Genomic DNA, 24,843 nt, shown 5'->3' on the forward strand with positions numbered 1-24,843 from the left:
GTCACTCCTTTAATGCAAATTCGCGGCGTGACCGTAACAGAAAAAGGAATCCGCGATACCAAACTCGGCGTGTGTCGATGCACGTAAATGGCCGCCAACGGAAAATTCTGAAACGCCAACCTCCACTCTGTTGTGCCGCCGCGCCGCCGCGCCGCACGAACGTGCAGCATCCTCGCAAAAGGGATTCCCCGCCGCGGTTAGGTCTCCGCGGCCGGTGAAAGTTCCATGAAACGAATCGACATTCCGTTTCCAGCGGTCTTTTTTTTCTTTTTTGCTAAACGCGCGACGATGCTACTGGCCCGACAGGGGTATCGCAAGTGCCGCCTAGAATAATAAAAAAATATTTTCTCCCTTGCAACGCAATGTCTCTGTACACTCGTGATGTGTCGAAGAACTTTGTTAACTGAAGACCCAATAATCCAAATTGCGTTCGACTTGTGTACAAAGTGTACGATAGTACCGTTGATAAACATTAATTATAATCACTATTTGGCAGTTGATGAGCTCGGTATTGTAGTATCGCGCCCTCTATACCCAAGAATAACGAGTCAAACAAGAACACGAATCGTACGGTGCGGAATTGGTCGAGTAGGAAAAACGATCGACTAGGGATCCGAGGATCGTGAGTTCGAATCTCTGTGCCTTCTTTTTCCTAAGATTCCTACACTATTACTCGCGTCGAAGGATTGCTCGCGAGAGAGATAGAACTGAGCCTAATTTTCAAGGACGGATATACGTACAAGCCTTTGCCTTTCGCAGTCTAAGATCAGTCTACGAGTGCGTACCGCGCGTATGAGACATAATTATAATACCATTACTTATTAATCGTTGTAGGCAGAATCGACCAATTTAGTACGTGTGCAATTGAGATAATCGTAGATGCATCAAGTTACAGCACCGTAATGAACGTAGTTACATAATGCACATGTACGATATTAATTCGTGTAGTATTACGAGTACACGTTCAATCGTGTCCACGAGTGGCATGTGTATGGTATGTTTATCAATTAAATCGATTCTACCCGATGCTGTAAGAATTCCTATTACGCGCAATGTTCCTATTCGTCCCTGAATCAATCTGTCGTATTCTAATTCAATGACTACGACCAAATAGAGTTGGTGATTTATGAACTTGATGCACATCAATGAATGCAATTAATTAATGCTTCTAACCTAGCTTTAAGTATTTATCGAATAACGTTTTCTTTGCTCAGTAATATTCTCGTTACTTATTTTATTTAAAAAATTCTGATATGTACTTTCGCTTACATGTTTTACCATTATAACACAAAAACTAAAGGTATTATAGACTTTTTGTACATTGGTGGATTCGAGTGGAAAACGTTATAAAATAAATGCTCAAACAGCGACAAGCATTCCTTATATGCCTTATATGTATTTTTACATGAAATTTTTCAAGCACGTTTAAACTCTGTATTAATTTCCTGAAAGACACGCGAGTGCTAATGATACGAGCAGGTTGCGTCGCGCACATACTTTTTTGGATCGCGTTACTCCGAAAGGACACAAAAAGTACCGGCTCGATTAAAACGGTAGGTGGAACGGTCAACCCGTCACGCGTGTACGTTTTTCTCTGCTTTTCGCAGAAATTCCTCGATGCACGATGGAAGAACTGTCGCACGTCGAGAATTTTGCGCTGCGCTAACAATTAACACAAGTGCAGCGTCAACATTCTCAAATAAGTTCAAATCAATATCGTAACGCTGGGATATTTAATATTTTCTCTCTTATGTATCTATATTTATTTGTTAAATTTGCTAGACATTCGCGACATCTACTGTGTCGCTCGAGTCAGATGCCAATTATCTCCACTTTCAAAGTCTGATTTAGTACTTTTACCAATATGTATCGTTAGATTGTTCAGAAAGTTTGTGGCAATTTTTAAGAAAAATTCAAAGACACAGGACATGGACTTTCTAGACAACTCGATAGTTTGGTTAACAAACGGTCTGTTTGTAACAATGATTAGTTGGAAGGTTTTACTTATTAAAATTCACCCTTGTATTTATGTATGTAAGTCTCACTCGAGTTAATATGACTGGATTGTATACATATTGAGACTTGTAACGTCTTCATACCGTAGATTGATAGAAACTTGAGGTCAAAGTTGTGCAGAGGCTGGCACGATCGACTGCAGGTACTCTCGTCATGGTTATCCAACATCGTGGAAGTGTGACGAATGGTTACATCATCACCGTTCCCATCGCAATGAGGTAACCATCGCGTCGCGTCGCGTCGATCCCGCAAGAAACTGCGAATATGCAAATTTCGTGACACTTAACGAGATGCGGGAACGTGTTGACAGGATCGCCTTCGTTGAGAATGCGACAAGAATGAAGAATAAGCGACACGCGTCGTTATGAGATCACTTTCGTTTACTTTCTTCACGGTCGAGACGATTTTTTTTTTACGAAAACGCGAACGCGATCCAAGTTGTCGCTCGCTAGAAAGTTTGAATCGAAAATCGCAAAACGTCGAATTGCGATTCGTTGTGCGTAAAGCCCGGTCACCGAGGAGGATCGAGGGACGATTGCCATTTATCGAGGTGCCGGTTCGTTAGTCCTTTTTCCCGTGGATCAGAATGCACGAGACGAGACGAGACGAGACGAGACGAGACGAGACGCGACGACTGTTTAGAATGTGAAATGAATTCGGTGTCCGTCGATGCGCGAATGCGTAGCACGCCTTTCAGCGAAGAACGTGATTTTAAAAGCACCGCCGCGCCGCACCGTTTTCTTGCTTCCCTTAACCAGCGCCAGATTGGGAAACGGGAAATTAAATCGCGCCTTCGAGAATTATAAGAGTCCCCGATTACTGTCCTTCGATGTCACGGCCGGTTTTTTGCAACGCTTGTAAAATTACACCAGTAGCAGTCTTTAGGAATAACGGTCACCGTAAGCTGCTTCCATTAAAGTTGACGAGCAGTGACTTGATGTTGTTGTGTAACCCTCGTTTCCCTGATAACAGAGCCCCCTTACACGATACGTGTAATACTATTAGGAAACTTTAACAAGGCTGAAGCTACAACCACTAGTAATCTCACTCAAACGATATCTATTAAAATAATTAAGTAAATAAAAAAATCATTGTTAATCTTTCTAGCGTAATAATCGTTTCTAATCATTATTCTCGAGAACAAAAATAAAATTACCAATTTTTTACATGTTTGGTCTAGAGTATGCGACTTTATTTTATACGTGAGTTATATGCCAGCCGTTCGTTGCACAAATCGATCAACTCCATAAAACAAATTTTTTATTAGTGCTTTTATCTTACGTTTAATAAAAATATTTGAAATATTTGAATTATCTCGGACCCAGAGTATGTATACTATTCAATTGGAAGGCATTCGACTCTCGATTACTTGATCCTTAGCGATCGATCTGTGAGACGATTTTAAGACAGTCAGAATCGTAGGTATCCTAACAACGACCCGAGCCACAGCGCGGGACCTCTACCATCTTTTTGCCAGTTCGGGACGCTAAGGCCGATTCTACGTGGTGTGGTTACATTCCCGTTGCAATTAAAGCAATTAGTGTGGCTTTGCGCAAGAAAGGGTTGAAAAATCTTAGTAGGTACACGAGTCTCAACATTCTCGTTTCTTCCTGCCATTTCAGCGGCTATATGCTCCGAGAAGCTTCTCCCCTGTGATGGTTGAGCAAAGCAAAGAGAGAAATACGTCGCGCGGTGTCCTTTATTTTCAGTTTCTCATGAAGGAGATTCTGAGGTGTACGTATCGCGTGCCTTGGGGAAGGACGAGCTCAGGAGTGAAACAAAGGGTCCAGATGGTCTGGGGGCTCCAGCATCTTCCTGGTGTAATTTAAAGCGAGAGCCCACAGGCACCGACGCGACGCACAGCCTCCTCCCCGGGATAATTTCGACCCCCCTTGACTATGCACGCATATATGTATACATCTGGCTCGCCTTTCACCCTCGCCTTTCCTTTCTCGAAACGTCTCTCTGTTGTAAGCCACGTCTACGTGCCTTTCGATATTTTCGACTTCCGACCGTACGCAGACGAACGCCCAAGGGGGAGGCTGAATCCTGGCTGCACCCAGTATATTTTCATTTCCATCCAAGACAGGAAAGAAGTTACTCCTTTAACGGATATTCCAGGAAACGCGGCGTTTGTGTTCTCGGTGAACGACTCGGGGAATCAAAGGTGAAGAAACTCTTTGATGTCACGTGTGTTTCTTCCTACTTCCTACTTCTTACTTTTTACTTTTCGGGTCAGCGCGAACGCCCCCTTCTTTTTCTTTCTCGAACGAGCATTACCCGATTGGCAATGTCTAATTTTAATTAAACCTCGCAAATAGATCGAGTATCAACAATTCTTTAACAATTGTGCAAATCATCGAGTGTTGGCGAATTAACTAAATCACGATATTTCGTAACAGGGATGTCTGGGAATAATAAAAGCACCGTAAACTCCGTCGATGAAAGTTCGCATTGTAAATCGATACGACGAAACTTTTCCTTCCATCCGTATCCATGACGAGAAGACGGGGCTGTAGCGATCATTAAATCACAGTCTTTGGTTTCTTTTCTGGTCTTGATCGTTCGCTACCGCGCAACGTGCTATTTAATGCCAAGCACAGGTCGTTATTCCCGACTATTTAATCCTTCGGTGTCGTGAATTCAGATTAGGCCGAATAACAGAACATTCGTTTCCTTTAAAGTGCGTGGCTCGATGGTATCGATCCCAAGGCGACGCCGACGCCGACGCCGACGCCGACGGTCTCGCGACGTTCCAGATAAAAAGAACGACGTCGAATGATCGGTTCGTCAACAAAGAAACGCGCGAAGGTGGATAATCCGTCCTCCTTCTCCCGGGGGATAATGATCTGTAGCGGCGTGGTAGGATCGCCTGAATATATATTAATGCTCGTTGTTTTTTCGCTCGTGTAGATAATGGCTGGTTTCGCCAGGCTGAGTTGGGAGGGCGAGAAACACGACGGGGCAGACGAGCGGAGAAGCGGAGAAGCGGAGAAGCGGAAAAAGGCGAAGAGGGAAAAACAAAAGTTGCATTCGTCGGAACACGGGAGCTCTCTGAGCCTAAACGCCCAGCCTCGGGTCGTAGCCGCGGAAAAAATGTTTAATTGCTTTGTGGCGAGAGAAATTACAAGCGGCAAGCCGACGGGTGCAACAAACCCCTTTCGACTGTTATCTGGAATACCGACGACGATGTCTACGAGACGGCCACCTTTATCGACTCGTGTGTTTATCAGCGCACGGAATATCCACCTGTTAAACACACTGCGAGATAACCTGCTTTCCGTGCGTTCCGGGCGCATTCTTCTCGTCTGATTTACACTGACGCGATGATAAACGATCTCTTGTAAAAATTGGAAAACTAGACTGTACGATCAGATTCGCCAATGACCGATATTACCCATGAAAATACAGTGAAATAATTTTATTAGCAGTTGATCGAGTGCACAGACTACGAGAGCAACCAGTTTCCGTTGTCGAGATTACGGATGATCGATAATCGCATATTAATGTCAGGAGATTAACGCCTCGACGTTTTTCCATCCGGCAATGAAAAATGCTGGTCGTAAACTGGCCGTGCTTCCGTTTAACAACAAATAAGAGGCGTTGCTGTTCTTAATAGGGTAATAACGCGACTCGACAAAGACATAGAGACGATGCCACGGTGAATACGATAAATTGCAATAAGTTAGTTTTAGCAGTATAATCGCTGGGATATTCGTAATGGACTAATAGAACGTCAAAGGGATTCCTGACCAGCGCACACTGTCTTTGAAGCATCTGTTACCGGTTCTTGCGTGTAACACGCTGTAAAAGATAGTGGCTAATTATACGGCGATGCGCCGTGTTCATCGACCATTTCGTTTGCATACTTCGCGTGCCCTTTGGTATTGCAATAAATTTTCAGTAGCCGCGTATGAGATTGCGTAAATGACTGGATCCCCAGGAACGTTATAGGCCCGGATATCGCCGATGAATGTGGATTTGCGTTTAGCGAAATCCAATTTTAATAAGATCGTATTATAAGCACTGTGGCCACTCTGCCTACGACAGTCAATTAATCCCCGAGCATTTCGTGTCGCGTGGAAGAGATTTTCTTTAAAAAGTTATGCCTGTGGAATCTCAGTTTAAAGTATAACTAGGGAGCTAAACGTGCAGGGGCTCATTAATGAAACAACAAATGCGAAAGGTTATGCAATCTAGTATTTAAATGAATTGATAAAGCAATTGAAATTTGAAAACGAGAAGGCGTTATTGATGAAAGAACGCGGTAATAATGTCCCACTGCGACTTCATAAAAAAGTATTATTAACTCTCATGGTTTGGTCGATACTAGTTTACGCTTTCTTGTCTAAATGCGGCACCAACCAAACGCGGACAAAGTAAAGACAACGATGATACAAGACAGGCCCAACGTTTCGCCGCAGTAAAAATATTTACCTTTTATTTCGACTGCATACTTCCGTTTAACTGATTTACACAGATGTTGTAAACGATACATCCCTTTTATAATTTTCGCATACCGTTACTACTGCCATGCAAGTAGGAGTCGATGCGTTTCTCTAATCAACATTCTTAAACCATATTTCTGCAAATGCAATTCATTTCAGTCACTTTCCTTACATAATTCATCAATGTAGAATGTAAACAAAATTTAATGACTCCATTTGTATCAGCTCGTAATATAATCTATGAAACATATTTTTTTAAATATCTTTTCACGATAAACTTATAGTAAAGTGTAAGTAATTAGACTTTTCGTCGGAACCTCTGTGGCTTATGACTCGATTGCACGTGCAACGCCTCGTGCCTCCACTATCAACATTTTCACCGACAAACCCGCTGGACAAAGATGGTATTACGTACTTTCTATTTCCCATGGACTTTCGATACGCGAGCTGTCGACAACCGTGATAGTATGGCGAGTCCGGATGTTCCATACAAGGAAGTATCCGGTTAAGTGTCCGAAGCCGATTTTCATTAAGCCTTGCAGGTCTGTGGACCAACCAAAAATAACAGACAGACATGTGTTTTTCTTAATCCAAGGATCGTGATTATCATTCCAAGCTCCTTCTGATGCTGTTTAAAAAATGTTTAAACTTTCGATGCGAAATAAGGAAATGCACAGGTCGTTACAAAACCTTTCAGAGCAATTAAATATATTATTATCGTTCTTTCAATTATGAAAAATGATACAACAGTCTTGTCAAACGTATCTCCTTGCCTTCGCAAACGTCGATCAGTGATAACACGACAGATATATCGAACGAATTTATCCATGGTAATTAATAGTCGGTACGTATACGAAATATCAATGATAAATATAAATAAGTACGATTGACCGTAAAATCAAGATTCAAGTAGGTTACTTCCTCCGCTTGTCGAAAATCTTAATAATTTCGAAAACGAGGATGATAAATCTGATCTAGTTCGATAGTCTCATCAACATTTCATCGTTTTATTTTCGTTCGAAAACCATAAATCGTTTACGCGAAAAGCTTCTTTGCATCTCTGACTGATTTCAAGATGGCATCGGAGTGAAACTTTGGTAGGTAATTTAAATTGGATTTACCACAGCCAAGAGAAATGGGTGTCTCTTCTTTTTAGCTGCTCTATAAGCATGGTTTCATCGAAATCGGCGTCGAACGCAACGCGGACATTCCTTGTTAGTGTGCTCGTTCCTCATTTCCTTTTCCCGTAGAAGGAACGGCCTGGATCGGGCCACGGAATAGGTAATAAATTCCCGATTGACCGTTCAATCTCCAGAACGTCTCGACCTTGGCTCTTTTTTCAGGTCCTAGACTGCATTTAATTTAAAAGCAACGCGCCGCTCGCCTACTCTATTATTAGAGGATCAGAGAGGTATCGGTTTATTTTGCTACCGGTTTCATTCGACGCAATTTCACAGCCTCCGACGCACCACACGTTCGAGCGTTAAATGCAAATAAGATACCTTCGGCAGGATCTGCTCCGTGTGGACGCGATATTGCAGGGAGGAAAGAATTAGCTCGTTGTAAATTCCAGTCTATCGAATAATTACCGAGTTTAATTATGCTGCGTGTCAAAAATCGGTTCAGGAATTAACTAGAAACGATTTTTTATTTTAGTATCGCCAGTGACACGTTGTTTACGAATGAAAATAATATCGCAGTAATGTAAAATAAATATATGTAACATGAGAGAATACACGAGGATGTATGTATATAAAAGCAAAAATATAAAAAATATAATATCGATAGTAAAATATATGTTACGCTGTTTAGAAAGTAACAGTATACTTTATCTGTGCGCTTTCTAAGCCTTGTACATACTTTGTTTTGTGACATCTGTTCTGCGCCCGTTGTTTTTTTGCGAGGAAAATTATCTTTTACTCGTCTTAATACGGATCATGCTTGACGCAGAAATTAATTAGAAAAATATTCAATTAAGAAGCAAAACAGAATACGCTCCAATTGCGTTCGATCAGGGTCAAAGGGCAAAGTTCGAGGTCGGTGACTCGTCATCTATCGTATGTATAAAAATAGCCTTCCAACCAAGTTATCTTTCCTGCCACTATCGAAGATTAAATTCCAATAGAGAGACAAATATTTACTGTATACTGTAGAAGCTTTCAGTTTAGGATGATCCAGTGGAGCATTACACTATCATAGACCTCAAGATGAGATGGAATTTGGGGTAATCGTCTAGAAACAAACGGATGGAAATCATTTTATTTTATTTAGGCAAAAAACAGCAATAAATTCCATAATATATGCTGTATATCTCATTTTTATGTCTAGTTTGTTTTATTAAAGTATCTGTAACGTATTTTTTTGTTTAATGCATCAAGTACAAGATATATTTTCGACGCTATCTCTAATTATATCCAGTATTCTTTCGAGATGTTTCTTTAGGATACCACTAAAACGTTCCGATTCACGGGATTGATCGACTTAGCACGTGGCGGCCGCTTCGAACAACGCGGCCAATCGGTTGCGTAACACTCGGCCACACGGTGCATTGTGCGTTATCATTGAATCGATCCCGAAAGAGCTCTTTAATTCCAGCACGAAAACAGAAACAGTCCAACGGCCTCGACCCGAGCAAAAGTTCGTCGAGGTTGTCGAGCCTGAGGCCGTTCTATGTTCCGTCGTTCGAGGCTCGATTCGAGACTCGAGAAAGGTCGAAACTTGCCGGAGGTAGTCGACTGGCGTCGACCGCGAGCGTCGAGAGCCGAGCGCAACGAGCACGCAACAATCGAAGCCCATCGTCAGTCCCTCACGGTGAGCCGGTTCAGTCGGTTTCCTTCGTTCGTCCCGAACACGTTGTTTGCAAAGATTGTCCAACACACACACATACACACACACACACACACACCGCCCTCCCCCCCCTGTGGGTGGCTGCGTAAACTCGTCTCTCGTGTTGAACAAAACCCACAGTGTTCTTCGTTTTTAATTCGTTCGTGTTGTCCGCGCGACGCCGACGAACGATCAGTGCGCACGAATTTAGTTGGTGGACAAGCTTTCTCGACGACACGGGGCTGTAATTTTTGGATTTCTACCCTCTGCCCGCCTGTGGATTAATCAACGTCCCGCAAGGGGAACTTTTTTCTAAGGTAGGATGCTTTTAGATTATAAGTTGGGGCGCGTTTATCAGACGATCGAGAAGGACATCTGCACAAACGGACCGCCTAGAGCTCTTTAAAAACTCATCGTTCTTATTGGATATTCTTTATTCGAAAAGTTAATACGAACAAACGTTAACGTCACACTGTACGAATACACTGATACATCATTTCTAAGTTACGAGAGCATGCACAGGTTAAATAAACCAGTGACTTATTAGGTCAGGTGTGTTATATTCCTGAGTTATTCTTATGGATTAGATATGTCTTTCGTTTTGCTGTACCGATACAATAGAATTTAACTCCTTGCGCTCTCTCTCTCTCTCTCTCTCTCTCTCTCTCTCTCTCTCTCTCTCTCTCTCTTTTTTCTTTTTTAAATAGAATCCCTGTAGTTGATTTGTAACGAAGATGTAACGCGCCACTGACGTTGCTCCGAAAACTGCTCCGACTCCACGTGCTTTTATAATGAAACTTTTCAGTCGCGACAAACCGCGTAGTTTCCGTCTTCCTTGACTTTGAACGTCGAACGAATTACACGATCGACTAGTCTCGTGGAATCGATAATCGTGCCGCGAAACGTATTTGCGAGGCAGAATCGCATTCGAACCTTGATACGAACGCGTTTCGAGGATTTCTCAGTTGGCCGTCGCTTGGAAATGTGCACGCGCGATCGAGGTTACTAACAATAAGATCGTTTTCTGAACCGGCGTAATTACAACGCGAATGTTCTCGACGCCGCTAACCGAATCCAGCTTCTGAATCGTTGAAATAGAACCTCTCGATACGGACGTCTAATTGATCGCGGATTACGGCAAAATTGATTCGGAATTGCGTGCCAGTTTCCGCGGTATGTGCAGGTAATTCGAGCTGTTTCTCTACCTCGCGATACATCTGTTCAGGATTTGGAACGTCGATTCAGAATCCAAGCGTTGCCGATCAAGAGTCTTATACGGTTAGTCGTCGATTCACGATGTTCGGTTAGTCACCGATCTCTGTGCTAGATGGAGTTGGGCAAAATTCATATTGTAATTTTTAACGAATAATTAATGCTTCGACAATTTAACTGTCACTGGTTATTCAAGGTTTTTCTTTAGACGAGAATTCCTGCCTATCTTTGGAGTTACGTGGTATAATATTCACACTTATATACAATTTGTAAAAAACATTCATTTAGCGAATTTGTCAAATTGTACGTGTTCTTAACTTCTAGGATGGTGATTTTTAATTAGTCTGACAGAAAAGAAAAAGAGTATCGAAAAGAAAAGAGTAAATTGCTCCTAAATCGAAACGCTCCGAAATATCGAATGCTATTGACTTTCGACGGATCATATGGTAAGCACTATGTTTGTCACGGGGCGGCGCGGCGGTAAAATGGAGCCGAGCCGCCACGATGATGCAAATGGGACGGTGATTTAGAGACTCGCGGAGGAGATTAACGCTTCTAAAAGATGCCGGAAATAGATGGTATATATTTATCGATCAGCCATGTTCAGCGTATACAGACGGTACGAAGTAGGTACGCCACTGACGGGCGATTACAGTCTGTGTGATCTATAATAGATGGTCGTTTAAGTCGCGAGGCGAGACGTTTCAGCGTCCACCGCGCGTAAATAGTGTACTCCTCTAAGCCGTTGCCCTTTGTGAGAGCCAGCGAAACGATTCAAAGTTTTATGTTCAACTAAGTGTCGACACCCAAACGACGGCTTCCTTCAGTTTCGAAATTACGCCAAATGTTATTTCGCCGGCTGGGCCAATCCCGTCCCACGCGCGCGTCTCGCTTTAATTCTTGGACGCTTCTCAACAAAGTATTGTTTATATTTTGATACACTCTCGACCGTAATTTACGGGAACGGATATGCAGTTCGCTGGTCGGAGTCGTTGAAATTCGTTTCGTTATTTTGAGAAAGAAAAGAAATGAAATCTAGGATCACGGGCGTTACATTATTAGCGCAGGCGCAGGTTGGATCCGTATCCTCCCCTGTATCGGTGCATTTGATGAAAAAAAGTAAAGATATAATCTCTAATCAATGTTAAATTATCTTACGTTGAAAAAATCTGGGCTATAGATTGGCTGAATTGTAGATTTAATTATAGAATTATAGTTGTCTTTCCCATAATGAAGCACAGGCACCAAAGTGTAGATTTCTTGAACAATTTCTTCTAAAAATACACGAAACATACGAAAAAGCAAACATATGCATATACATATGTTTAGAATCAGCGTAAAGAAACTTTCCAATGCATATACCTTGTTCTTTTAGGCGGTTTAAAAATAATAGCAAGTGAAGCGACTAAGACTGTGCAATATTTTCTGGAGCATCCTCATATTTAACTTGGCTCAATTGCTTTTCGCGATAAATTGTTCACTTTGTTAGTTGGCACGCAGTCTTCGCTGTTTATGTAGGCACACGGAAGCAAATTGCATGAAATTGATTCAATGTTTACTCCTAACACTGTCTTTTAACGTCTGTAGGAATATGTGCCCGTGTCCATGCCGTTGATCCCGTGAAACGCGATAAATAATTGAAACTCTAGCATTTCTAGCATTTACCTCGTAGAAATGGTGTTTCGGGATGTTTCTTCGGTCATAGAGTTTCATTTCTAGGATAAACATTGCGTTAAAGACCCTTTAGACAGGGAGGAAATGATCAAAAATATTTAACAAGTTCTCTAATAATAATTGAATTCGGAAAAAGGAAAAAGTTCAGGAAACAGGTTACTTCTTTGATAAATCAGTCTGAAAATTGATTAAAGTAGTTAACCACGGACGATACAAGAATCACAGTCTTAGGAATTTCTTCGAGTAGCTAATCAATTGGTGTCAACATACATCGTACGGGTGTAAAGTAGACGCATGACACCTTAGTTTACCTTTGATGACAATTTTGAAATAGAATATCGGTACACATCGATAACTACTATGTACCAAGTACCCATTCCTTGCTCTCTTTATCAATTTAACAGCGATGAAGTTGAAACGCATCGATATCGTATCGCAGAGTACTCTTCTGGTTCAGTTGAATGCCCTCTCGGCATCTAAATACAATTTGTTTGTCGAGCGGACAACAGTTAGTTAGTTGTTTGGCCGTGTGTCACGTATCCACTTGTTAGACGCAAATGTCCCGCTTGTAAACAGTATTTAAATTCTCGCGCAAATGTGATCGTCCCACGAGAGACGGCGTCTAAAACTAGTAACTGCCGCAACATTCTGGCTCCGAGAATGATTCAGAAGATGTCTCGTAGGGCACCCCACGTAGTCACCCTCTGACTAATCCACAAACAAAACCCGAGGAATACGAGTATGCATCCTCTATGGCTACTTTCGATCGCAACATTTTTATTCAGATATAATAATCCAATACGGAGTAAAAGATAAACAATTATTTATTCTTTACTAGTTAAATAAAAATCAGAGTTTTTGTCGTAGAATCAAGTGTTTTGCGATGATTAAATAAAGATTTTTATGGAATCTCTGCTGAAAACACTATTTTTATGGTTAAATTTGCTACTATGCTTATTTTTAATTTGTTTTGCAGCCTTAGACATATTTGACATCTCTACAAATAGTCACTAGACTGCGAGTGTTTATACATTTATGATGAATGGAAATACGAGAAAATATATGACATAGAAATGGAAAAATATACAATACTCGTTCCCCCTTTTAAATGCGAAGGCATATGTACATTCCAGTTGAAGTCTTTATCTATATCGATAAATATACGAATTACATAAACATCTGAAGTCCATGAATTATTATTGCTTGCAAATAATATTATAACTAATTTGTAATTTACCGTGTTGAAAATTATTAAACGATACGGCACGGATTCGCAGTACCGGTTAGACGACGAGTTGCAAAAGCACTACCAGACTTTTTCTAATCGCAATTCCGTACGATTCAATGACAATCTTGCAACCGTGTTGCGGTTTTCAAGGAAACCTTGCCTGTCATTAAGTCCTAATGCAACGAAATGCTTCCATAATTTCGCTGCTTGCCATCTTGAATGTTCTTCGAGCAAATATACGTTTAATGATACGATAAATATTCACGGGCGAATATTAGATGAATCCATTGCGAATTGAAAGATTCCTAACTGTAGGTCATTCGAGAAGCAGGAAACCTTAATATCGCAAGATTGCATCCAATGAATGATTAGTATATGTAAATCGTTTGCTGATTGCTTCGAAAATCAGTTGGATAGTTTCCTTCCAAAGAAAAGTCAATGACGTTAACGAACCGCTTTAGCAATTTAAAATAACTTGGCGTGCGATTGAGTGATTCCTATATCGAGTTTCAGGTGCGATAATTGCATAATTCGAAGATTTCTCTTACTTATTCGGCCTTCGAAATAATCAATATTCTATTCCGAGTTTGCTTTTTGGATGCACGCCTGAGCGAATAGCGAGTCGAGGCATAGACAGAGTCCTACTTAAGTAGCAACTTGGCAGGATGCTTCTGTAATCGTTAATCAGTCATCGGCGATACGTGCAAGAATGTGGCATAACATCCTTATCGGTTAACATGATATTCACACTCAGATTTTCATTAACGGAATAAATTGAATTCTGAAATGTACATTCGCCGTGAAATTGTCGATACTTGATAGAAATTTAAAAGAATGTATAGGTGCAATTTTGGAAATATTTATCGGGAGTTGGCAAGGGAAATTTCAAGTACACTAAAAATCAGACAGTTTTTATTTTATCGAATGAAAAATAAAAAGAATAAAAGATAAAACATATTCACAGATTTTCAAAGGTTAATTAACACCATTAAAAGACAACATTTTTTTAACCATTGAATAATAAATAATTTATTTCAGAACTATTTCGTCACATTTCTCAACTTTTTCTTTTATGGAGTTAATCGATTTGTGAAATGAACGGCTCAATTATTGAATAATTTTTAAATATACCATATTAATTAAAAGGAGGATGACAATGTTAAGAATAGAAACAAAATGGAATCGAATATTTCGTATTTCATACACGAATCCCCGAGTCCCATCCACCGGAACTTGGCTATCTCTGCTTCCTAAATGAAGCTGGCAGGTGGGTGGACGGAAAAGGGATAGTCTAAAACACACGGGGGTTTACGAAACACAAGGTAAATCGGTTGTACCCTTGTCGTTGGATAACGCGTGTTTGTTTGACGCTCGTATAAACCGGTCGCGTCGCGGCGCGCTGACCAGCGGGTAGGTCAGTGCTTCTCAATCTTTTTTTCTTATGACTTTTATTTATCTCTAGGATCTCCACTTTTCATAGTTATTCATTATTCAAAGTAATGGCGCAGTAATTGTTTACTTATTTATGTATCTTTTCTATACAGTTTTTATATGCAATTTATGAATTATATACAATTGTTTCGTGCATTATTCAATATAATTAGTACCTAACACATCCTGAAATAACACCTTTCTATATAAATGACCAATTTCATAGACAGAGCATAGCATGCCTCTAAAAAATATCATTTTGAGTCCAAGACCAAACAAACTTGTAGCTTCGTACTTGCCATGTTACTTTTTCCTTTTTTTTTTCCCTCCTGGCTCACAATGGAGGCCACTGTAGCCACCGTTGAGAATCTCTGGCGTAGGCGAGTCGTGCGTGCACGCGAGAGGAAAACGCATGTGCGTGTAGCGTGCGTAAGCCGAGCGTGGCAGCGACCAAGAGTCTTACCAGAGGGACGTTGAAGCGAGAGAAAGAGAGGCGCAGGAGCGACGTTTCGAGTGCCGTTACAACGTCCAGAGAGGCCTCTCGATAAACCTGAAGCGTGCATCTTTGCCGCGGAGAGCATTAGGCCGTACCGAGGATGGATGGAAAACAGGATTCTTTGTGACGCAGGAGCATAGGGAGTTGGTTTGTCGCGAGAGGTAGTCTTGGTTTATTCTTTGTTGGATGTGTTAAGTACCCCGAGATTATTCCCTGGATTCCGAGCTACGTGATTAATTGGTTCTGGTTCGGGCCTCTCGTCTGGGAGCGAACGAGGAGAGGTTTGACGATGTTTGGGATGGTTGGGATGGCCAGGCATTTAAGTGTCTCGTGGGAGGAGTAATGTGGTTTTATTCGTGAGTATTCGTGTAATCGTTCAAGTGGGAAGATAAACATGGTCGCCTTTCCTTCGGTAATAAAACTCTTTACGATTTGATTCCGAAGCTGCGTGGTGCGCAGGGTGGTCTACGTATGTTGCAAGCTGGTTTTTTTTTTTTTTTTTTTTTTTGAAACTATAGAGGTTTAATCATTAAACAATTATTTAGATAAGTGTCGATTACTTGGACGTAAATATATTTTCATTTTACTTGAGTGTAATTATTATCTATTCGTTATTAAGAAAATGAATAATCAACATTTATCGAGTATTTTACCGGAGTTGTGTTCCATTTTTTCTTTGCAAATCATTGACGCAAACATTCCGAAATGTTTACGAAAAATTCTCAGTACGTACATGTGATCCATTCACGTAATTTCGCCAAAGTGCGATTAGTCCTCTGAATTTCATAGCGACATCAAGTATTCTCTTGCCCAATCTTTGTGGGGCATTGAAAAAATGTTTATCCGTTCAAGCACGCACGATTAAGGACGATTATTGCGAGAGACGTGACTTTGCGTTATAAACACACGTACACATAGTTACTTGTTCTTTTTCAACGAACGCTTTGGAGTCCATTTCACGGTAGCGAGTACGTGTCGAATGAAAAGCGATTACGAAATGCGGTGAATTAGATTCGGCATGGACACGGCATTGTTTCAGTCTTTGGTTTTCTCTCTAATTCGCGTGAAAAAAAGAAATCGGTAAAGTAACTGTGTTCATTTAATGGTTGGATGCAGATAGGATCTACCGCATTGCTAATTTGTTGCACGATCGGCTGACAAAATGAATAGCATGCTAGTACGATTTTGTTTTCCAGCTACCTTTTACTGTTTTCTTTGATTTAACTCACTACGATAGGGAGAAATGATAGAGATCGAAAGCGTGAGTCCGTTCGATTGCATACAGGAATTATACAATTGTGGAAAACGAACGAATCGGTCTAGTTTCGAGTTTCGAGAAGAAGCATTTGTAGATGTTTAGAAAATAATTGTCTTCGAGTGTGGTATTTCGATCTTTGAAAATTACTATTATGTGTTGTTTAATTTTATCAACGAGTATAAAATGCATACTTTTAACGAGGCAATTAATATTATTTATGTTTGTCAGAATGTAGGTATATATATATAGCACAATATTCGTCAGATAATATCCCTCGTAGAAACTTATGCAGTTGCAAAACGCATCGATGTAGGAGATTGATAGCTGTCCTACAAGGCCGAGTATGAATTTCGAAACTCTGTCAGAGTGTTGGTACGGTAAAATATTGAATAAAGGTTTACTATTAATTTTCTTAAGAACGAATAGATGATAATCACGCTCGACAAACAAATATCAAATAAATAGCTAGACGCTTTTCTTATCCGTTATCTATTATTCAAATAATATTTCGACCATATCTGCACGTTATATCCAGCATTGAACTTAATCTATGCGTTCGAATGTAAATTATTCCAACCCGAATGACAACGCCATATATCTCATTCCTTTTTGTAATCAAAGTTGTAAAATATTCAACTGTCCCACTGTCGAGCTATCGTTACGAAACAGATCGCTATGAAAACAGATCGGTTTCGCTCCCAACTCGTAGAGCGGTTGGAACGCCTGTAATCGTGGATCTTTCCGGGTGTGATAGATGAACGGGTCCCACTGCTCGAGACCAGGACTTATCGATCCACGCGGACAACTTAGAGACTTTAGAGATTGCGAAAAATCGCCGATCATGCCGTGTTTTCTCTCACGGGAAACGATGCGCGATGGGTCGAATCCCGCGATTTATCGATCACGCGGTGAAAGTAACGCCGTTCGATACAAATTTAGAAAGCCGATCGTGCCATCTTACTGTTTGCTCTGAATTAGACGCGTGCGTTTTCGAGTTGTCGGCGATTAACAGGTGGTTCGTTCCTATCCAAACACTAAACAGATCGTTAATTAACCGGCAGATCTTTATCGAACGTGGCTTTGTATCGTGGAGCGCCACGTGTCACTCTCGGGGTACTCTAAGCAGATTTAAATACGTCAACCAGACGTATCGAACGGTACTACCAAATAGGGGACGCACTTTCTTGACAGACAAAATCAATTTCAAATCTTCAGATTATTGGTTGCTTTTTTTTTATCTAGTTTGCGAATAGAAAGTGATAAAAATTAGGGCGAATATCCAATACACTTTGCAACTAGTTTAATTTACTTCAAGCCTTTGGAAGGAACACGGGATACAGCCGCAACGATATACAACAGTAAACAAGTTATTTCCTCTCGTTTCTAATACTTGACGATTCTAACTGTTGGCTTGGTGATATGGGTCAGAAACTGCTTACACCTTGGAGGCTTCCTCTGACAGCGGCGAACAATGTAGCATATTCTCGTATCTTAAGACGAACAATCGAACCTAGAAAGTAATTGTAATCCGTAACAAGTCATTACTCGCGAGTGAGAGAGGTCGATTGGTTTTACAGCTGGTTTTACACTTTCTTCTCGAAGCGAGCCCTATGGACTCGATAAATTTACTTAGGTTCTTCTAAGTAGACCAGAAGAGGTCGACGCACGACGGTGACCGTAGCGAGCCCGAGAACGAGAGCGAGAGCACGCGGTGCCTTGTACTCGAAGATGTTCATTAAAGCGTAAAAAGCTCGAAAGAGTTGTAACAAATTAGCTGGACAACAATGGGAGAGAGTCACTTATCCCTCCAGTAGTCCGCAGCAGCCGCGGAACAACGAATCGGTTGGCAGCAGCCGCGACTATCTGTCATTTTCAACTGCTTTGGTACGACGCGACGCGGCGTCGTAGAATTTCCTCGTGATTCATCTCGCGGCTGGCTGTATCCTTTTTTCACTAATCAGATTTCCAGACGACGGGAGATTCATCGCTGTACACGCCCTCGAGACGCCAGGTCTGAAAGGGTTAACGTGTTTACGTTACGAGTAATACAAGTGCATTTATTTCAATTTTACTCAACAATAAATGGTTGAATCGACGAAATAGTAAAGTATGCTAGTTGGTCGTTGCTCCGTTGTATCGACACGCCAAGATTTATAGTCGCGTCGTTCGTTAGTAAAAACACTGTAGAGGAAGCGTTGTCGGATACGCGCAGAGTGACAAGGCAGAAACTTGCCTATTGTTTCGTTGATAGGCGCCACCACAGGTTCGCGTTCAAGTCTCGGGTGTGTTTAGTACGAGTTGTCCTCCGTCGAAAAACCTACGCCGCGAAACAATACCAGTCTGTGACGTCTATTACGCGTCTACTGTTTGCAAGGTGTTTGTAAACGTTGCTTGCTTTCTAGTCTCTCCATCTTGTACATCGTAGAATAATGAAATTTTAAACCGTGAAAATGGAACGTGAACATTTGTTATCATCTTAAACGATGTACTCTGTAGATAGAGTGGGACCTCGATTATCCGATGGGCCTTGATTTATCCGGGCTCTTACGGTCCCAGTGGGGCCGGTTAATCAAAGTCCCACTATACTTAATATTTATTTCGTTATTATATAACTATAATATTTCCTTTCCTTTTTAACATTGTTCTGCAAAGTATCACTTGCTAACTAAAACTCTGCAGATCGAAATTACACTAACAATTAATGCTTTAATCCTGATGTTGCGTTTCAGGTCTCTATCCAGAAATTATAAACTTAAGATAAGTTTGTTAGGTCATAATATTAGGTTGTTAGGTGTAATATAGTTGCGCTATAAAATTTCTTCAAATGTACATGTTTCCGTTCCTCCTAGGGATTTAGAATAAATGACGTACCATACAAGTAATAACTACGAACCAATTTGCTGCATGCACGCTTTCGTTGAGTCCTTAATCATAACTGGATTATTCCATCAGCTCGAGAGTGAAAAAAATCTAGAAAGCTTTAATTGAAGTGGAACGAGAAAGACTGTTGGTCCCCGTAAAACGCATATCTTAATCTAACGCATTGATATGGAGAGGACCTACTTCGCTCGTTGAGAAACCGGTTCGTCCGTAATTGCAGAAAACAAAGTATGCATGGCATAAGAAGCGGTTTTTTTTTATTTTTTTATTTTTTTTATTCTTTTTTTTTTTTGGTGGTTTGAGTCACTCGACGATAGACATTCCGGAAACGTAGCTGAAGAAACGATCGCGGCATTCCGAGTTTCAGAATATTCGCGTTAAAGAGACCGGAGCCTATTCTTTGTGCCCGCGGTAACGTTGACTTTCGAACGATCTATTAAATTATACGGTAGTCCTTGCTCGATCTACTGTGACTTTCGCTGAAGCATCTCGAACGAACGGAATTGCAAGATCCGCTGGATGCGCCTGACTGCGTTTATAGCATGGAGAAGTGGGAAATCAATAGGAGTTTCGTCGATCACTGTTCTGTCCATTCATTAAAGTCTCCAACTCTCTAACCTGCTGGCTCTCTATATGGATATATAGGTTATAAATTGCAGGTGTCCTTATTACATCCAGTAAAGGTAGACCAAGATTGTAATGTATCAATGAGGTACTTTCTTTATTGCTATACAGGGTCGACGATACGATTGCTTGGGGGACGTGCACGAGGAAACTGAGAATATTTTATTTCTACCGCTCTGTTCCCTCCGGAATAATTGAATTTTGACTTCATCAAAGCATATTTTCTTCTCGAGAGTTTAAGGCCACATGGAGGAACGAAGGTGTTCAAAAAATGAATAAATTATCTACAAGATTTATATTAAATATAAATATAAATGAATTTATAAATTTATATTGTGTAGCGAATAAATGTGCAAATTAATTATTATTCAAAACGCGGACTTTGTACGAACCTTTGACGATTGTTTCAAGATTCAAATTTTGCTTGTAGATACATGATAATTTTCCAACACGCCCTTACGAAATTTTAGCGAAGGTGTCAATATTCGTTTTTACGTAGATAACCGCTGCGACACGTGAAAGAGTTAGTAGAAAGACATGAAGTACTGTGTCCTGTTTGCGGTATTATCGCAGTCTTTTTTCTCGACTCGAGCAAACAGTCTTCTTCTTGCGGCATTTCACACCCACAAGTCGCTGCGGCTTTTCCCTCCCGTTCCTTTTCTTCCCAGTGTCTCTCAACGCTCGTATTTAAATGGAGTTCATCCCTCTGATATTATATAAAATTCGTACGTTGTTAGGCTCAATAGGAACTCAATTTCGAACGTTTACGTACCCAAATACCTCTATTGTCACACTTCGAAATGAATAGTTTCACTTATTCGTGTTTGTACGTGAATGCTTATGCAATTATTTATCATCTATTGCTATATACATATACTATTATATTAGCTATTAATTTTGTTTGTTTGTTTTGTTGATAAACGGTACACACGATGTCACCTACTTTCCCTATCTCATTCGAATAGAATTATTCTTGATGGCTTTTTAAAGACACTCTTCTTATCGTCCATTCATCGTTTTTTCCAGCGTGGAAACTCGGTGTGATGTAAAATAGAACTTCTCACGCCTTGCGTGTACCTCTTTCAAAGGATTTCCTTTTATGAGTACATACTCGAGTGCGCACCGTGAGAAATCTGACTTAAACATAACAAAGCACTGACAACATTTTACATACCCTTACGATAAAGTAAAATGTTAACAAGAGAAATTATACGGCCATTGCAGTGTTTAAAAATGTTTGCGAGCAACAGCAATCCACACAGTATGTGTGTGAATCGTTACGCTTTAACGAACGACGGTGTTGAATGGAGGGGATAAAGAGGGGTGCATGTTTGTAAACAGTGTGGGGAATATTCCTTTATCATTACGCAACACACGCTCCCTTCGTGACTTTGTGTTGGGCTAGCACTTGGCTTCTCAAGAGTGGAGGGTGTATACCCTACGCAAATATCGAATGCGACGCATCGCGATCGATAGAAATATTTCTGCGGAATTTCAACCCTCTGGAAGATATTTAACAGCGCTCGTATATAATCTTAATTATTCTTATTAAGTTTTTGGTTTGCTTTCTCGTGCAATTTCGATAAGAAAACTTGAAGGAAACATGTATTTTTCTAAAAGGAATGATATACTTTAGATGACGACTCGTTGAAGCATACCGTTGCACAATATATGCATATATGTTTAAATTAGCATCTGTCTAGACTCGAACCATCCTTCCAAATATCATCAAAAGAGTGACTAACCCCCATGTAAAACTCGTCAATTGCAGATGATCTCGATGTCGTGACACGAACGGATAAACGGACAATGAGATGAAAGAGAGACGTCAGCGTCACAGTATTTTGAAGAATGAAAGAGGGGAGAATGAATTTGTAACGCGAGGGACGAAAAGTCTGTGCGACTTTGCAGAGGTTGCGAGAACAGTCACGTGGGGTGAATCCCCTGCGCGAGCGTTGGACGCCAGGGGAGGGTATCTCAATCAATAATGCGCAGTCGGTTGTCAGGGTGCTTAGCCGCATTCTTCGGAGCTGAAAATTCCATCGTACGTAATCCGTCGGACGGTCGAACCGACGACGCGAATTATTTATCAAAGTAACAGGTGCGCTTACCTGCCACACCTTTATCACGAAACGCGACATGGTAGCGAATATGACGCGAGCGCTCCGTAAATTGGTCCAACGACGTTCTACGTGTTGGTTCATGTAAATCGAGACTAATAGCGGTACACACGCTACTTTTCTCGCCGTTTAAGATGCATATTAATGTTAATACATGCGACGACGTAATACGTACGAACGACGCGGCGTCCCGGTTCAATTAAAAACAAGAAACACCGTACACACATTAGTACGGAAGTAAATGTCACCTGCATTTATGCAAACCAGTTTGGAGAATCTAAAAATATCGACCGTACGTCGATGGCTTTTATTTCTTGAATAAATTAACGAATTCTTCGGTAGCGAGGCCGCCACATTTCATATAATTTCTGAATTCTATTTACGGCTTTATACGCGATTTAATTTATCTTTATCGAAGGTAATTTTGCTTATAAAAATATAACCAGTGTGTAATAAATAAAGAAACGTGGAAGTAATGACTAATTTGTAGACGCAATCACCTAGCACATTAAATAAATTCATGTGTCTTGTAAGGATTGGATTTTTCTCGTGGTTAAAATTAGTTTATTCTATGGTTGCACAGTATTCTGTGTATATAACTCGAAGAGAAATTAGGGTTTGGATTTTGCCATTGGGTATCGATTATTTCGTGCCCGCCATCCTTTACCAACCTTTGCAGAATAATAGCACGACGAGTGCTATAGAATTGTGCAGGAAGCTTCGGATATCCGGTGACAATAGACACGAATGGTCTGCCCTGTCACATAACGACACTAGCATGATTTCGATTTCAACGAGTGACCTATTACTTGTTTCTTGTTTCTTGTATACCAGAACTGGTATTTTGAAATGTGATCAAGTCTAACGTGAATTTTTATTTAATAATTTGTCGAGTAATATCATTTTTCGAGAATATACACATTCTTCCTTGGCCCTTTTATACATTTTTCAAGCATGAATAAATCTTGTATTTTAAATCCTTTTACGGATTTCAGAGTCACGAATGTATCCCTTCGATCCTTTTATACATTTCAGAAGCATATCAATGTTTCCAAGTCCTTTTAGCCTTCAGTTCTGGATCTGGTAACCTCGCCTTAGGTAGGATTTGTTAGATAAAGGTTTGTTTGCCAGGTAGCCGATCCAGGAAGAAGCTAGTAAACTGATAGGAGCCATATTCGTGCTGCTGAAATTCTTAAAAGGATTCTCCGAGGCGTATTTACGTTACCAACAAAAAAATCTTTAAGTCCTTGGGTCTCTGTCAGTGACGTGATTCGTTCTCGTAAGAAAACACGCTCCTCTCGCGATTTATCAGAGGGAAAGGAAAATAGAAATAGTGCGCGTGCTTAATCTTTATTTAAATTTCATCCACGAACGATTAAATTCTCATTAGACAATCGGACAAACGATTGCGGGCGCTCGCTAGAATCGTACGAAACGCCCTCGTATAATTTCCTCGCGGCATTCCAACTATTAGAAAGGTACGGCGAACAGTACCGATACATTAAACGCTTCTTACATTAGAATTCCAGGATGTTGGAACGAATAATTTCACGCGATTCGTTCATCGTGCCCATTTGGAACGATGCTTTTATCTTTTAAACTTGTTAAATTTTACCAGACCTTGGCAATCCGGTACATATTATATTTATTCTAAATGAATTTCATTGTTCCCTCGATGGATACGTAAAACTGTCGATCACTTTTTGCCCGAACTTTTCGGTTGCCAGCTAACAGAGACCCAAGGACTTAAAGATTTTAGGGATCTGCAACAATGCGACCCGCGCAAGATTAAATCTTTTGGCAGCAGCCAGTTGGCTTTACGCTTATTTCGAACTGACCCGGTTAGCTCCTTCAACGCGTACCTGCCTCTGGGCTCTGAACTTGTCGAATCTTGTTTTCATCCATTCCAGCTGACAATGTTTTCATCCACCCATGCATGCCTACTCATTCAAAGTACTTGTTGTCGTTGGCGTGAAACGTTCCGTACTTTTACCGATTTTTTTCTATCTACCTGTGTAGGAGAAGCGTACAAAATAATATTGGATCATTTTTGTCAACCTTCGAGTCCTCTAAAAAATAAATGAAAATAAGAATTCATATTCGGATAACGAGTTAATATAATAATAGGAGTAGGACTAAATTGTAAGAATATTCCACGTGTTTTGATTTAATCCGATAGTGCTAAAATTAATAAATAATTTTGTTCGGCGAATAGCTAAACTTGCGCGTAGACGAACGATCTATTTCTCATACGGCAGACTGAAGGTTACAAAGATAAACGAGACAACGCGTGAGATTTGCCAATGTGCACCGCTGTCAGAGTAATATACGGACTTGATTAAATTTTGAAATAATAAATTCGAACGTCATAGAGAAGTTGGAATGTATTCCTGGCGGTGTCCGAAAAGAAGCGAACGTGAGTGACTGGTGGAGGCATTATAATATACGACTATCCATCGGTCAATGTCCGGCGATTTGGCAAAAACGTAACAGTGTTCACAATTAATGCCATTCGTACGGCAATAAATTGTCAGGATGGTTTGCGGAAGCCCACGGAAAACGTTGAAAATGAGCCAGTGGCAAATGGGGACAGATGAAATAACCGATGCGAAACACGATGTAGTTACGCG

The 24,843-nt window shown here is 40.7% G+C and overlaps 1 protein-coding gene across 2 annotated transcripts in view; it reads left to right on the forward strand.

Moving 5' to 3' along the window:
* Window positions 1–9,279: 9,279 nt before the first annotated feature.
* The window catches only part of LOC128883548 (trichohyalin), a 138,123-nt gene continuing 122,559 nt past the window's right edge, over window positions 9,280–24,843 (forward strand). For both annotated transcript variants that reach the window (XM_054136067.1, XM_054136056.1), the window contains exon 1: window positions 9,280–9,607. The gene's annotated coding sequence lies outside the window, so the exon portion shown is untranslated. The remainder of the gene's footprint in view (window positions 9,608–24,843) is intronic.

The sequence above is a fragment of the Hylaeus volcanicus genome, chromosome 1 (assembly GCF_026283585.1).
Source record: "Hylaeus volcanicus isolate JK05 chromosome 1, UHH_iyHylVolc1.0_haploid, whole genome shotgun sequence".
Lineage (NCBI taxonomy): Eukaryota > Metazoa > Arthropoda > Insecta > Hymenoptera > Colletidae > Hylaeus > Hylaeus volcanicus.